Consider the following 16,502-nt stretch of genomic DNA (forward strand, 5'->3'; position numbering starts at 1 on the left):
TCAACCCTGTTTTGCCCGCAGCATTGCATTAATTAAATTGTCCCGCATGTCTGCGTTAATCTATGCTATTTGTGTGTGTGTCGTGCCATATTTTAGTAAGTGGATAATAATAAACACAATAATAATAATATTTTTTTTTATAAGTCATTGTGCCACACGCCCATTGCCACAAAAAACACATTTTCACTTTCACTTTTGCCTCACGCGACCACAATTTTTAATTTGGCTTATTTTATGTTGTGCTTTGTTGTTGGTATTTTTATTTTTCGTCAGTCACTTTTGACTTAGTTAGCATAATAAAATGACACGAATGACATTTGATGAATTTCTCATAATGTCCTGCGTGCCAGTGTTGCAAATGCATTTGTTGCGTTGACATTATGGGCGTTGCTGCGTGTGGTAAGGTGCGTAAGTCGTTGAAGCATAACGTTTGAAATGAAAATACGTGCGAATGTGTAGGTGTGCGCCTTCATAATATTTTCGTATTTTCGTAAAAAATCGTACTTAAGTTGGCTTGGCGTAATTTCCGCATGATTACCGTTTCCGGTATGCGTGTCACATACGGCACGAGAAAAAAATTGGTGTCAAGCTCCATTTTTTATGCACATTTATACAGCTATAACTGTTAAATGTACCCGGTAAGAAATTGTTTGGCATATTTTGTCTATAATTGTTCTATTGTCCATTGCTTGCTGTAAAAGAGGTGATTGTAATAAGCCTGTCTGGCATAGAAATGCGTGGAGTTATACAGCTTTCTTTGAAATTAGAGAAATTTTGAAAATTGTGAACTTATTTAGGCTTGATTATTACGAGAAAAATCGGTGTTCTGAAGAGGCAAGAATTTGGAGGTTTCGACGAACGCGAACCCCATTTCTTTCCTTGACAGAATTCTAAAAAACACGCTGTCACTTATTGATAAAAATAGGAAAGAGGTTTCGACTAATTTCTATTTAAGGCTCAGAAAGAGATTCTTGTTGCTCTATTTTCTTCGCATAAGAACGGAACTTTAATAAACCTGAAACTCGTTGTCAAAACATCTCCTCTTTTAGACAGAAGAACGAAATAATTGCTTCCTTCTTTCTTGACATGAGAGTGGAATTCTAAAAAAGCTGTCACTTTGTGGAAAGAACTTTGAGGTTGATAGGAATAAGAAAAAAGAGTCATTGGTACGAAAAAAAAACAAGGTTTCGACTTCCGAGATCTTCGTTTCCTTCTCTTTAGACCATAACAATAGAGTTCTAAAGAAGCTGTGAGAAACCGACTACTACGCAAGCATGTAATGATAGGAACTTTCAGAAACCGAATTTGGAGCTTTGTTCTCTTGTCTGTTTTCAAAATATTTAAAGACTTCTGTACCGTAATTATGGTATCAGGGAACGGTTTTTGGCACATGTATTTACCATTTCCGACCGGGTTCTGCATTCATTTACACGCTTAGAGTTATTTGCATTAAGGTAATAACTTACCGATGCGCAGCTCCCTCGCGCCGGAAGTATTTAACCGAGTGCGTTAGAACAGCTGCCCGCATTGCACGCACTTTTCCTATCAATTTTTTGCTGCCCTCCCTCATCCCTTTCCGCTAACCATACTTTACTCATTTTTCTACGGCATATTTCTTTTTGCTGCGCTTTTCCTTTCATTTGCCATCATCAAGTAACGCTAAAATGCCGGAAGCATACAAAAGAGCACACGAAGTGGCGACACCGTTGACAGGGTTGCAAGATATTAAATATTTCAACGCAACGTTTGGCAATCCATCAAGCGGCAATTAACGTGTCAGCGATGTCAGCGCCGTTAGCGGCATACTTAACTGCCTTCGTTGTTGTTGCAAGCGCTGCATTAAGGCAGTACACATACCCACGCACGGCTGCACGGCCGTTAGGTATCACTTTGATAGGCCGTTGAGGCGAGGTGTGTTGCATGTTCATAAAAACGTGTCGTTTACTTTATGCTGATATGGTGATCTGTCAGACACTTTGCATTTTACTTACACTCTTGGCGCTGACTAACGCTGCTGGTGGCGCTGATGGTGCTCCAAACGGTTATGACATTAATTGCGTTCGCTTCAAGGTGTTTGCCTTACTGCTGCCTATCCTATTATCCCAACCTAAGTGCAATTAGATATTATCGGGCGTAATAAGTTTACCAAGCACTAGCGGGATATCCTGCGTGCTGCGCGCAATAACTGAGCGCGTAAATAAATTATGCAGCGTTTATGAGAAGCGCGTATGTTGTAAGTTTTTTTTTGGCAGAGCAAGTTGCTCCCATATTTGCATACTGCCTTGTACAGAAAAAATCTGGCATATGTGTAATTACTACAGGCCTTACGAAGATCCCTAAATATAAGCCTAAAGTAACTTTCGCCTCACTCAAAACATCCAAAACTAAATAAAGATAGACCTTAGAATATGAATTGTAAAGTTCTCTCATAACAAACAGTAAGGAATCTACTTCTGCTCAGCATAAATGTCTCATGCGATCGCCTACTGACTCATAGAGCCACAAAAAGTAGAACATTTGTACATTAAAAATAAAAATTGAGAGGCTCTACGCCGAGCACGCCACGAAGTAGAACCTTTCCTAAAACTTTAAAAACCTAAATTTAAGATTAGTTAAAAAAAAAAAAATGTATTCGAAGAAGAAACAATGACGTAAAGTATAACTGAACACTAAAGGCGGATTGCAATTGAAAGGTGCTATTAGAACAATCTGAACCCGAACATCCAGTAAAGTATACCCAAGTTTCGAAGATCGACAAAGAAGCTAAGCAAATGGATCGGGTAGTGAAAGATGCTAAGACGAAATATCTAATGTCATCAAGCAAGTAGCCGTCGCACTCGCGACTAGGCTCCCACGTCACTGTTGACAATCCTAACTACGAAGTAGTAGATAGTTCCGTCTATCTTTTAGCCAGCATTAACACTAACACCACTCGCACCAACATCAGAGACCAAGGACCCGCTCACACGACAGGGGAATCTACGTAATTGGAACGGACCCGGTGTTTATTCGGTCAAAGACTGTTAACTCGGAAGAATTCTGCAGCTACAACACCATCAACCAAATTTTAAAAGTCAATCATGCTGTCCTGCTATATGGAGGCATGGAGGATGACCACATCTGATGAGTCAGCGCTCCGAATTTTCGAGAGAAAGGTTCTGCGGGTTGTACCTGACAAGGGAAGCAGTGGAAGAGGAAGGCCGAGTTGAGAAACAATCTACACTTGGCTACACTTGGAATCTCCAACTGGCACCAAATAGTGAATTTTAACGCAAATTCATTAATACCCTTGTTATTCCTTATATGTTGTCTCTAAGAAAGGACATATATTTTAAAGACTTGGAGGCAGGTATTAAGTTATAGTCTTTCAATGTCAGAAGAGGGTTCATCGAGGCTCGAAACGTTAACTTCGAAAGTATTTCACATCAAATGGAACGAAGTTCCACTAACTCTAAGTTCTAAGTTCCATCTGACTTCTTTTCTTCTCAACTGTCTTAAACAAAAACGAGTTTCTAAAAATCTTTCGAAGTGAATGTGTTCAGTTGCTGCTGACGTTGCATCCCAGTCGATACTGTGTTTAAATTAACGCCAGACGGAAGTTTCTCTTTGGCTCATAAATGGCTTTATTGTTATACTTCAGTAGCTGTTGGAACACTAGAGATTTGTGTTGTGAAATGGATAAAGCAGGCATGGCCTACTACTCTCTACCGAGCTATATCGTCTCACCAGAAAAATCGAAACTTAACATTCTCGAAGGTGTAGGAATGCAGCTATGCTTTCGATACACAAATCCATTACCAAACCTGGCAGATATTCCTTCCGGCATTTTGAGCTAAAGTTTATCTAATATTATCGCAAACCAAAAATCAAGCTGACCTCCATCACAACTGGCAATGCAAGCGTACGCATACTAATTGCCTGCTAATTGCACCTTTTGCGCATATGTTAACGCCTCCTTTCAATGCGTGCACGGGTTTTTGGCACAGAAGGACCACACTCAGGCGCGTTGTTGATAACCTTATGGGAACCCTTATCAACAAAAATACTTGTATTGCGTTTGCGGTTTGCAACCGTTTCAAGTAGTTGCTGATTTTTAGCCACAACACCTACTAAATGTCTGCATACAATTTTGTGTGTAAGTGTATGTGTGTGTAGGGGTATTTACCGGTATCTTGCTTGTTTGTAATATCTGCGGTCAGTAACAGATGGGCGCCGTCAGCAAAAAGTCAGGCGGCAAACCGTAGCCAAATACCAAAGGATTTACCGGCACACCTAAACACACACACACACACACACACAATTAAAACTAACCAGAAGGATGCGTGCTAGGCGCATTGGCCGATCAAAACTGACGCTTCAAGTTGAATCGAATTCAAAGTCATGGTAGATTAGTTTTTAAMTCATTACAAATTCCAACTGTGCCCGGCTGTCAGTCAGCAACAATGCGTTGCGTYTGTGTGTATATGTGTGTGTGTGCCAACTGTACGGTGTATACCTTTGCGGCCGAGTAGGCGTTGAATTTTCGGTTTGTGTGTGCTGATACCTGTGCGCCAGCGTCGTGGCGGCTKCGCTGCTGATGTGTGAGAAATTTCAGTTTCATTTGCGCCGCATAGACCACCGTCAATGCCAAATGCTGACAGGTACTATGTACTCGTACTTGTAGTTTGGGCAATGGATGCGCTGCTGTCGTCGTTGCGGACCCGCTGGGGTTCACATAATGCGGCTGTGTTGGCGGCCAAAGGATACTGCCACGGTACGACCGCAAATGCGTCGATGCGAGATGAGATTGTATATGTGTTTGTGTGTATATCTATAGATTTTGTATCACTGTTACGTACATGTATGTAGTTGTGTGCGGAATTGGCGCTAGATAGCCGCACTTGACGCTCCTTCACAGCATCGACCAACGCTTGCTCCCACAGTTGCAGATAGATACCCAACGCTATTGTTATTGTAATTGCTTGGCGCATATCAACGCGCATTATTGAATGTGTATCGCATTTCAACAASCACACACATACATWCAAACATACACARAGCGCGCTTGTACAGGCATGCAGCGCCAATTTGACAAAGCATCTGGTGAAGCTACAGGAGCTGCACCGTCAACAGCGCAGTTGATGAAGATCAATGCACAGCGCTGTGCTTCTAACATCTACTGATGTGAAAATGTATATGTATGTGTACATATATATTTAATTTGTTTGTTTCGACCGCTTTGTAAGTACGGCATAAATTTCATTGTCCGAAGCYGCGCTTGTGTGGGTCCTGTTCCTGCTGCATGCTTTAGTGACCCGCTGCTGCTGTGTGGCTAATTTGTATTGTTTGCATGTGGAGCGTAGCTAAAATTTATGCCTTTCCACCACCAGCAGCACTGCGTACACTACGTACGTATTGCGTTCATGCATTGGTGCTAATAATTGTACTAACATTTGGTTGCAGTAACAATCGATTCGATGGCTGCATTAAATGCAGCACAAGAAATATATCTATAAGGGCTCGCATTCACACACAAACAYGCAAGTATACAAATATTCCTCCATACAATGCTTTCATGAGCTCTCATCATCACTTCAACCAAAAAACGGACACARCCACACCACCAACTAATAAATAATTGTAAAACAATTGAATTCATGCGTGTGTGTGTGTGTGGCAAGCGGTTTGTTATGCTTGAAGTGTTATGAATTGAATTTATTTCGTTAAAAAAATATTGAAATTAAAATTCCACACCTAACTAAAGCCATAAAAATTAAATGTTTTGTGAAGAAGAATTTCTGCKCTCAGAAACACACTTATATATAAAAAATATATATACTTATACTCACTTATGTATATAAATATACAAATTTGTGTGTGTGTGCGCCATCTTGCAGCACTGTAAACGTGCGTATTTATTTAATTGCTTGCAACTAATTTATATGAGTTTAAAATACTTTGTGTGCGGCTAATGTATGCTGTCTTGGCACTCTCATTTCGTGTGTGGCTGGGAGGAGAGTGGCTATAATTTTAAAATTCGAGAAACCTATTAAAGCCGTCGAAGCGAAAAGAGCTACAAATTYGGTTACATTAAAAATTCAAAAACTTTATAAAGATTGTACTTTGAGACTCGTTATAGTTGCTAGAATACTTTTAGAGCTTGAGTATAATGCGTGAGAGCATTAGATGTTGTTTCGTGCTTAGTATTATATTGGTCATAATTTAAATATTAATTTCCACTACTTATATACATGTAAGTAGTACTATTTTGGATATAAGAAGTTCGAATATCCTTCACAGGTGCAGCTCTAACAGCACTAGAGTGTATAAAAAGTTTTTATGATGATACTAATCGATCAGTTTATATGACAGCTATATGATATAGTATTCCGATTTGAGCGATATATTCGGATATTGTGGTGTTGGCTTGAACAATRATCTGTGCTGAATTTCGTGAAGATAACCCGTCAATGGAAAATGTTTTCAACACAATCACTTGAATGGCAACAGTACGCGAGAGTGATTCGATATCGGCGATTCTGAGAAATAAGCAGTTTGTTGAAGTGAAGTGAACATATGCCAACATTTTTTTAGTCTATCTCTCCCTGAATTTCTCTAAAGCTGAATCGAAGAAGGCCCTGATGGCCATCATGACCGGGGATTTTTCCAAGTGCTACGATGACTGGAAAATTCGTTGACATAAGTGTATTGCAGCGGGAGGRGATTACTTTCCAGGAGATTAAATGGGCAAAACTCACTTTTCAATTTGATCGCAGTAGTATGTAMATATATGTATATATGTTACACACAGTATATCACATATATAGTTTAGGTGTCTCATGCAARAAGGATTTTTGGTATGAAGAAGACATATTATAAATCTAAAAAAAAAATTTCAAATGTACATAGCGAAGAGAAATTTGGTCTCAAAATCGGTTGGGTTTGATATAGGCTGTAACCTATTAAATTGAATGGCGTTTACTTCAAGTGCTTAGTAAAATTGCTGCCTTGCAGTACATGCCTATCATGTCTGGCACTGTGTGTAAATTATTTTCAACACAAATACATAGGCATTGACAGTTGTTGCTTTTTTGATTATTATGCAAAGTAGTGAAGAAAAAAGATGAATTTCCCATTCATTAATTAATATAAATGAGAATTTAAAGCTTTTGTTGCGCACTTAAAATGTCAACTGTGCTGCAGCCTTTCAGCGTAAGGCATACACCAATCAATCCGTTGATGTGTTGTGATTCATTGCATTGACATTTGAGCAGCAGAAAATTCAATTGCATTGTATTTAAGCGCGACCAACACAAATGTGCACATGACTTAACACGTGCGTGTGTGTGATTGTGTGTGAAATGCGCCGGAAGGGCGTTAGGGCCATGCTGATGAGCGCGACAAGGCGATACGTGCATTTTCAACACATTCACACATTCGTCACTCACATCAATCAAGAACGCGCGCAATCAAACCAGTTTTTGCGATATTAATTTCATGATGATTTTCGCTTAATTTCCCATTTTTCTTCTATAATTTATGTTTTTTTTCTCGATTTTGTTGTGGTTGCTGGCGCTTTGTTTTTCTGYGCGCTGTCTGCTGGTGACACAATGCTGGGCAACCTTTTCTGCCGCTGCCGCATGTACGACGCTGCGGCTGTCGCTGCCAATGACAACATATAATTTTTCAATGTACAAACAATAGCAATGCGTGCATGGAAAAATTTATTATTTTGATATTTTTCACGCAACAATGAGAAAAAATGAAAAATTAAAGCGAACAAGAAGAAAAAATAAAAACAAAACAAATAAATAATTTGCAGCAAACCAAAAAAATAGATGTGATTGTAGAGTATATTTACAGTTTTGGTGCTGTTGATGCATTTTTGTTGTTATAATTGTGTAGCGAAGCGACAATTTCGCGCCATCATATACAGCTCAGATTACAGCGCACGCACAGCCATAAACATACACCTATACATATATGTCTATGTAGCATACACACAGGCGCAAGTTGGTATTTCTAAATGTTCGCAGAAAAATTGCGGTTCAATTTGCTGCGTGTGACCTTTTCTCGGGTGAAAGGTCGCTGCAAGCGCCTTTCGGCTGACAAGCTGGCGAAAGGGTGCGCCAAGCAAAGCTGCGAACCAAATAATCAACCTCACGAGCGGCAAAACAAGTAGAACAAGCGCCCATGAGCGCGGCAGACAGACAGACAGACTTTTAGGCAGCCTGAAATCCGGCCTCGTTGATGAATTTCGGTAAAAGAAATGATTTATTATTTTTCACTGAACACAAATACTGTCAACGACGCTCACACGCTACACACACATATTTACACACAAACATTTTTATATACAAATATTTAAAACAAATAGTCGAATGGTTCTTTTTATAGAAACCATTTCCATATACTTTTTACTCCTAATTCTCACTTAATGCCCCACTACTCAACCTCACTCACTCTTTTATTCCCTCTCTATAACTTGCTGTGTCATTCTGCCGCTATTATTATTTATTACGTGTTTCTGTGATTTTTGAGATTTTTGAAGTTGTCACAGACATCATTAAAATTTAATTGCGCCGCTCCAGCGTTATTAATATCAATCAGTGCGAAAATTCWTTAAATTTCAACTGCGGCACTTCAAAGTACACTTAAGGCACAAAAACACTGCGCGGGAACGTTACTTAGTGAAAAATAAATTAGTTAAAAATCGCATATTTCAGTGCTCATTGAACTCTATTAAAATTTATGATGCTTTGTCATCTAATGATAGAGAATTTCGTTTGATTGATGTAAATGATTTACGAAATTTTAAATTCTTCTGATATATTTACATTGTTCGATCAATAAGGATATTTCAATAATACTTTTTAATCCCACCAAGCCCTTGTTGTCAACTAATAGCAATAACGAAGAAAATCGTTTATCAGGGTCAATTAAATCACTAGGATTGAGGCTTGACTTTGTCTATTAGTGGTGAAACTGATCTCTAATTTATTTCATCATTAATCAAATCCTCATTGAACAACACATATGTTGAAGTTTTTTTCTTTGCTTAAATATTTCAGTAGTTACAAATTTTTAAATATGGAATCCCGAAAAAAATCGASATTGGACATTTAAATTCGGAATCCCGAATTATATATGTTACCTATCGTGATGTAAAATGAACCCAATTACAACGAACTTTCAAAAAATCATACACTAAAAATAATATATTTGCGGTTTTAGAGATTAAATATAATGCTGATGCAATTTAATTGCATTAAATGAAAATTTTTCCTTATTTAAAAAATTTTAATTGGAAATTGCCTCACGAAAAAGTTTCGGGATTAAAAAATGTATTTTCAGTATGACGCATTTTTATTGTTGCTGTATGTATATTGAATTCAATTGCAATAAAAGAAGGTATTTGAGTATTTAAAAAATTTTATTTTCGGGATCCCGAAATTTTTCGGGATTAACATATTTTAATTTTTATTAATTATAACCTCATATGAATTTTATTGTGATAAAAGAAGTACTCCGTGCTTCAAAAATGTTGTGTTTGAAATCCAAAATTTTTTTTTGGTTACCTATCGTGATGCCACTCAAATCACATTCAGTTTGAGTAAGATTTCAATTATTTTTTGATATTCCTCACAAATAAAAAATGTGCTTTACATTTCCAGCTAGTGCTCTATAGCTCTATAGCAGTCAAAATTTTTAGCTTGAAGTTAATTACGACGGAATTATTATAACCAACAAAGCTCTCAAGCACATTCTGTTATCGATAGCTGAGTCTCATCTGTAATTGCTGATCAATTTTATTTCGTTTTTGAGCTGAACTGCTAAACGTTCGTTACAAATATCGAATTTCAGCACTTTTTATTACACATACACACCCATACACATGTGTGTATATACTTTCAGCATTGCATTTTTCTTAATATGTGTGTGGTCGTGGCAATAGAAATATACACACATACATACGTATACCCGTATACATTATAATTTGCTCTAACTTTCTTTACACACTTTCGCTTTTGTTTATGCTCGTTTAGGTGTGTGTGTGTGCCTGAGTGAGTTTATACGGTTTCCTTGCTCCATGCTTGCTAACTCCGGCAAAGATTTTTCTTTTCCATTACTTTGGCAGCAATTGCTTGACGCTTGTTATTCCAATTATTAATGCTTTAGTAGTAGTTGTTATTGTTGTTGTTGTCACAGTTTCATATGTACAAATATTAAAGTATATTTGCACTTCAGTATCACATATCCACTAAAAGTGCTGTTTGCGTGTGTGTATGCGCAACACGAGCTAGAGCATGGAGCTAGCGCTGCCTGGAACACACATTCACACACACACACACAGAATTGCAAACGTCTCGTGCTGAAATTGCTTGCTTGTACAGTTGAGTGTCCAAATAAGTTGAGTGTCAACTTACCGAGAGCACCAAGAAGCACACAAACAAACACAAAACAACAAGCAAAAATAAAAACAAAAAACACAGACACACAAGAGAAATAATAAAAAGGAAATTCGTAGCGAAGGAAATAACCGGAAAATAATACCAAAAACTAAGTGGAGTACACGACTAACAAGTGAGCGCAAAATAGTTGTGCGAAAAATGGATGAAAGCAGGAAAAAAGCTCGGCAAAAATTGAGTGCGTAAGAAATCTGACAGTGAAAACATGAAAGAATAAAATAGAAATCTTAATTGGATTTTTTGTTTGTGCAAATGGCGAAATGTGCATACAAATCACTCACGTACACATGCAAACGCGCACACTACCACATATGTACAGCAGCGTAGATAATTGTGTATAAATGTGTCGCACGCATGTTTGCAAGAATGTGTTTATGTGTGCGTAGTTTACTTGTGAGCGCAAGCTTGAAATTTCACACAAATTCTCAACTGATTGTGTATGGGATTCTAGGGGGAGGAGATGTATTCCAGTAGCAAAGAAACTCATATAAGAGATTTGATCCTTACATTATATGATCAAGTAGATTTCAAAGCAGAGGTCTGACAGCACCATACATGAATATTGAAAGAAAAAACTCTAGATGTTTAATTGAGATAGAGACTTAATGCAACTAACTTCTTCTCTAATATTTGAAACCAATAATAAACAAGTAAGAAAGCGCTAAGTTCGGGTGCAACCGAACATTTTATACTCTTGCAGGTCAGTTAATTGATCAACAATTACAAGTGATGCTCTGCAATCGATAACAGAAAGTGCTTGAGAGCTTCCTTGGATATAATAATTCGGACATAATTAGATTCAGGCTGCAAACTTGAGCACTAACAGGTATTGTAAAGTTTACTTATATCTGTTAAGAATACCGAAAATAATTTGAATATTACAGAAACTGAATTTGTTTTGACTGGCATCACTATAGATAACACACGAAACATTTCGATACCTCTTTTATAAAATCTTGTGAACACGGAAATACCTTTTGATCACAATAGCATACAAATGAGATTACGATAAATAAAAACTAAAATATTTTAATTACCAAATTTGAAAATGATCGATTTAACAAAAAAAAAGAAAAATACATTTCCCTTAAGATGTAAAAACGTTACAGGGGATCAGAATCCAACCAATTTTATATATAAATATACTAGATATAATTCATACAATGACCTACTTATCCGGTAAAAGGTTCATGGTAGTGGTCCGCCTATGCCCATCTACGAACTTGTTACCGTTGTTTTTTGTTTTTTTTTTGTTGGCAAGGAACATGATTACCAAATTTCATCAAACGATCTTAATTTTTACTCAAGTTACAGCTTGCATGGACGGACGTATAAACAGACAGACAGTCAAATGGATATTAACTCGTCTTTTCATCCTGATTATTTAATATATGTATAATCATGTAGCTATCACACCTAGTTTCACTTGATGCATACAACTGTTTAGTCAACAAAATTACTATATTCTGTAGCTAGATGTTCCAAGAGTGCAAATGCACCTATGTATAAAATTTCATTCAGATATTTAAAAAATTTTGGAACAATTTATTATAATTGCTAAAAAATATTCGCCCTAAAAATCGCTGCTTCGAAACCATAGTCTCTTAGACGAAGTTATTCAGAAAGACCTGTGGAAAAATTCCTACACACGCGATTTTTTAGTCAAAAAAAAAAAAATATACCCGCTTTAATGTACATTCAAAATTCAATACATACATATGCGATATTTGAGTAAAAAAGATCGACCCCCTCTAAGTTATATTCAGAGACAGAAATGTATTATAAACAAAGATAAATTATATTATTAATTTATAAATTTCAAAAAATGTTGTTAAAAAAACTCACCCTTTTTAAATTTGCTTTGGCTATATGTATGTATTACACGACGCGCTACTTTTTTATAAGTACACTAACGCACATAACACTCGACACACACGACCCTAAAGCAACCGAGAACCGCATCAACTAACATCCCGTTTGTTACATCCATACATACACTCATATACATACATACACAATCGCGAACAAACCGAGCACGCACTTAAGGAATTTGCACCATATACTCATTACTTCGACGAACTTAACGCAAAACGGCTTTCACCACACTCTTTTTTTTTACATGTATTAACGATTTTAACTTTAAGTTTAATAAAAACACGATTTAACAATTTAAATCAATACTTTTCCCCGATTTTAACAAATATTCGCGACATCAGCCAAGAATTACGTGTGTCCACTCTCCTTACCACTTGTAACTAAATATTTTTACTGTTACATTGCATTCCTCAATTGGAATAATTCAGCTGATTTCCCCTTAATTTCGCATTCCACGATTCTAGAAAACAACTCTTCATTACCTATTATTATATGCATAATATTTTGAGGGTCAATTTCGAACATTAAAAAATTTGCAACAACAATGCAAACAATCATAGCATCACTCATTACCATTTCTCACTGATGAGCACACAGCTTATGTCACGCATACAAGAACACGCGCAGCATTCATAAGCAGGTGTAACGCAYTTGAATGTAAGAGCGCATAACTGATGAAGAGAGCTTTGATGCGTGTTACCGAGCACTTTGCGCAGCAGTGGAGTGCAGGTGTAACACTGTTCGAAGTAAGAGCGCAAAGCTGAATAAGAGCTATGACAGTGAAAATGAATTTATGTAACTGCAAAGTTGCTGGAAGTTTTGCTGAGAGTGAGAACGCACCCTAGTGTTTTGAGAAGAAGTGTGAAGAGTTAAAAATGTTAGCGAAGTTAAGAGTGAGGTAACAAATTTACATGCGAGCAAGGCATATGAATTATATAATATTTAAGTATTATTTGTTGTAAAATTTCATTACATGCCAGGAAAATKAATTTAAATGATATTCAAAGTAAGAGAGTGTATACATTATTAGACTTACTTGCTTACATATTGAGGGAATAATAATTGAAACACTAAGACGGATTGAGCTACCAAAAATTCAATCAAATACATAAATAAATAAATAAAAGCAAGCATGAGTGGTTGCGGAGGACCGTCAGCCGAGCAGCATGGCAGCCCACTTGTATATACAAAGGGTCCAAGGAGAGACTTCATGGTGTATAGGACAATTATAGAAGTACTATTTAATTAATGTCGTGCACTTCCTGTGACCAAAAATGAAACTAAAAAATAAATTAAATTTCAGTTGACAGAAAGAGAGCTCAGAAATATTGCTGTGAAAATTTGTGAAATAAACTACTCGCTATCTACTTTTTATGTGTGAGTTCTTTGTACTCTTGTTATTGTTTAAAATAAATTTTTTTTGGTTGCACCATTATTTATACGATTATTTACAAAAATTATAGTAGAAAACCCTATATTAGAATTTGAAGCAAGCTCCAACTCAGAACACAAAAACAACAAGAAGATTATGAGGTGATTTTTACTCAGAGAAAACTAAAAATTTAAATTTGATAATTTTCTAATCGATTTCTGTGATTCGTGATTATCTTTCTGAATTAATGGAGAGATCTTGTTTTGCGCTTGAGGCGAATCTTATGCAGTTTGCAATTTGTAGCCTTAGAAAAATACTCTGTGAAATATTAATTTGAGAGATTCATCGAATTTAATGTACCCACATATCTATAAAACTGTCAATCAGTCTCTATTAGCTATAAAATGAATCTGTAGATTCTATAAACAACAGAGAACACTGCAACTCTGTCTCCAAATCATTATTATTAAGTCCGGTCCGCGATAATAGTTTGACAGTTTGAAAACTAAGAAGAGTGAGAGAGCTATTTATCATTCTTAGACCATTTTTATAAAACCCCGACCGAGAAATCATATTTCGGCGTGCTAGTAGGGCATGGGTGTGATTTTAAGTACGTTTTGGAAATTCTGAAGTGGTGACCGTTCTATGAATCTTTATATGTAATGAAGTGGTTGAGTTTATGAAGTTGAACGAAAATAGAGAGATTGCTCTAACTCAAACCTCAAGTTTTGTGATACTTCTTTGTAGGCTTTTAAATGATTTCTTACTATTTTTTGGAAGGAAATCTCTTCAAATATTTTTCACATTAAAAATACTATTGTGTTTCAGAATTCGACTACAAGTTATCGCCGCAGCTGTCATTCTAGTTCGAATGAGGATCTTTATATAAAATATTATTGATTTTGACGATTTTATATAGACGTTCCGCTTCAGATGCCTTTTTGTAGAGGCAGTTTAAAGTTTGTTCTTCAGCGTTATCTAGGGTCACTTCCCTCTTTTTCTGTTGGTAACACACTGTGGATCGACTAGGCCTAAGCTTAGTATATTTTACATCATTTATATTAGCACGAGTACACCTACATCTTTTTCTTTTGAATTTTTTGCATTCACTGTTTATCGAGCTGATGGTATATGGGACCAAACTAAAATTTTCTCACCAAAAATTTTCCAAATATGTTAATTATAGGTTGCATACTGAAACTATAAGTGCCTCTATTATTATAACTCACAAAAAAATGTTTCCAATTCAGCAATTATTGTCCAAACTCAATTCAACTGTGTTATTAAAAAACTATATATAAGTATGTTGATATGTCTATAAATAATACATGTATGTATATCCTGTTGCAAATCATTCAGGGTAACGTCAGGCCAGCAAGCAGTAATAATAACAACAAGGCAGTGAAGTTGATGAATTTAGTAATAATGATGACGTCGTCGGTGTTGGTAATGTTGATGACCTGCTGCGATAATTGCACACATTAGCTGCCAAAATGAAAGCGATGTGGCAGAGAGTAATGAGCAATGAGCACAACACAATGCAACATTTTCCAAACAATTAAATTTCCATTTACGAACACTAAACGCCGCAAACATTTGATGGGAGCACACATGAACAGGCATTTGGGCACACACACACCCATACGTATGTATTTTTGTGTGTCTACATAGTAACAGGAATAATATTTACTTATTGTGCATTTTTATTATGCTTGCCGTGATGTCCTGTTGACATTGCCAAGCGACGAATATGAATTATTACAAAATATTTACCATAATTATGACTTAAATGACGAAAAGTGGTTGAAAGCATAATGGGCAAAGGGGTAAAAGTTCGGCGATTTATGCTGTTTAAGAGACAAAGTAACGGGAAGTTGCACAAGCAAAGCGACAAATCTAGAAATCTGTTTTTTGCTGGCGTGGTTGGGTTGTTTTGGGTAGTTAGTGGCCGACCACAGTTAAAGCGAAGTTGGAAAAATACCGAATGCTCCCCGTTTTCATGACAGCAAACTTGCAGCACAAAGCAAAAATAAAGGATTAAGCTTCAAAGCTTAGCGCTAATGCCAAAAATATTGTTATCACAATTGACAAAAGGCAACAGCGACGGAATACACACTTGAGTAGGGATGGCTGCTGGAGCGCTTGAGTAAAAAGCCACATGCCCCAAATCTACTATTGCTGCCACTAGATGTTCATGTGTGATGTGAATGAATGGATTTTGAACTTTAAATAACATAAACCGTTTTAAAACCCCAAACTCGACTGCACAGAATGACAAAAGTAGCAACTAAACAAAAATTAATGTGGGCGTTAGGAGCTCTTTCTTCGAGATTTAGGAAATTGTCTATGCGTAAAAGTTGTAACCGCTTTAAATGGCGTCTGCTGGCTGTTGCGCTCAATTAACCCAGCCGATAATGACAAGTCATGGTGTGACTGGATGAAGAGAATGCACAAAGGCCTAAATGTACGTGGATGGGCCGAGTAGCATTTGAGTTAGATAACTTAGTACAAGTTAAACCAAGAAAAATAAATCGTTAAATTCGGCTGAAAAATATTTGTATTAATTTTGAGTGCTCAGTTTGCAGGGCAACTACATATATGCTATTGTAGTCCAATCTCAACAAAATTTTCGCAGATTGAAGGCTTGACTTAGTCAGTAGCAGATATCAAATTTCGTGAAACTAGCTTATGTAACAAAAGACTTTTGCTTAGAAGAACTTGATTTTGATCGGTCAGTTTGTATGGTAGCTATATGCTATAGCGGTTCGATTTGAACAGTTTTCTTGAATTTTGTAGCTCTAACTCTG

The 16,502-nt window shown here is 36.7% G+C and overlaps 1 long non-coding RNA gene across 1 annotated transcript in view; it reads right to left on the reverse strand.

Moving 5' to 3' along the window:
• LOC108968907 overlaps positions 1-16,502 on the reverse strand; it is a 111,725-nt gene that overhangs the window by 14,969 nt on the left and 80,254 nt on the right. The window lies entirely within an intron of this gene.

The sequence above is a fragment of the Bactrocera latifrons genome, unplaced genomic scaffold, assembly GCF_001853355.1.
Source record: "Bactrocera latifrons isolate USDA-ARS-PBARC rearing strain unplaced genomic scaffold, ASM185335v1 scaffold_231, whole genome shotgun sequence".
In the NCBI taxonomy this organism is placed as follows: domain Eukaryota; kingdom Metazoa; phylum Arthropoda; class Insecta; order Diptera; family Tephritidae; genus Bactrocera; species Bactrocera latifrons.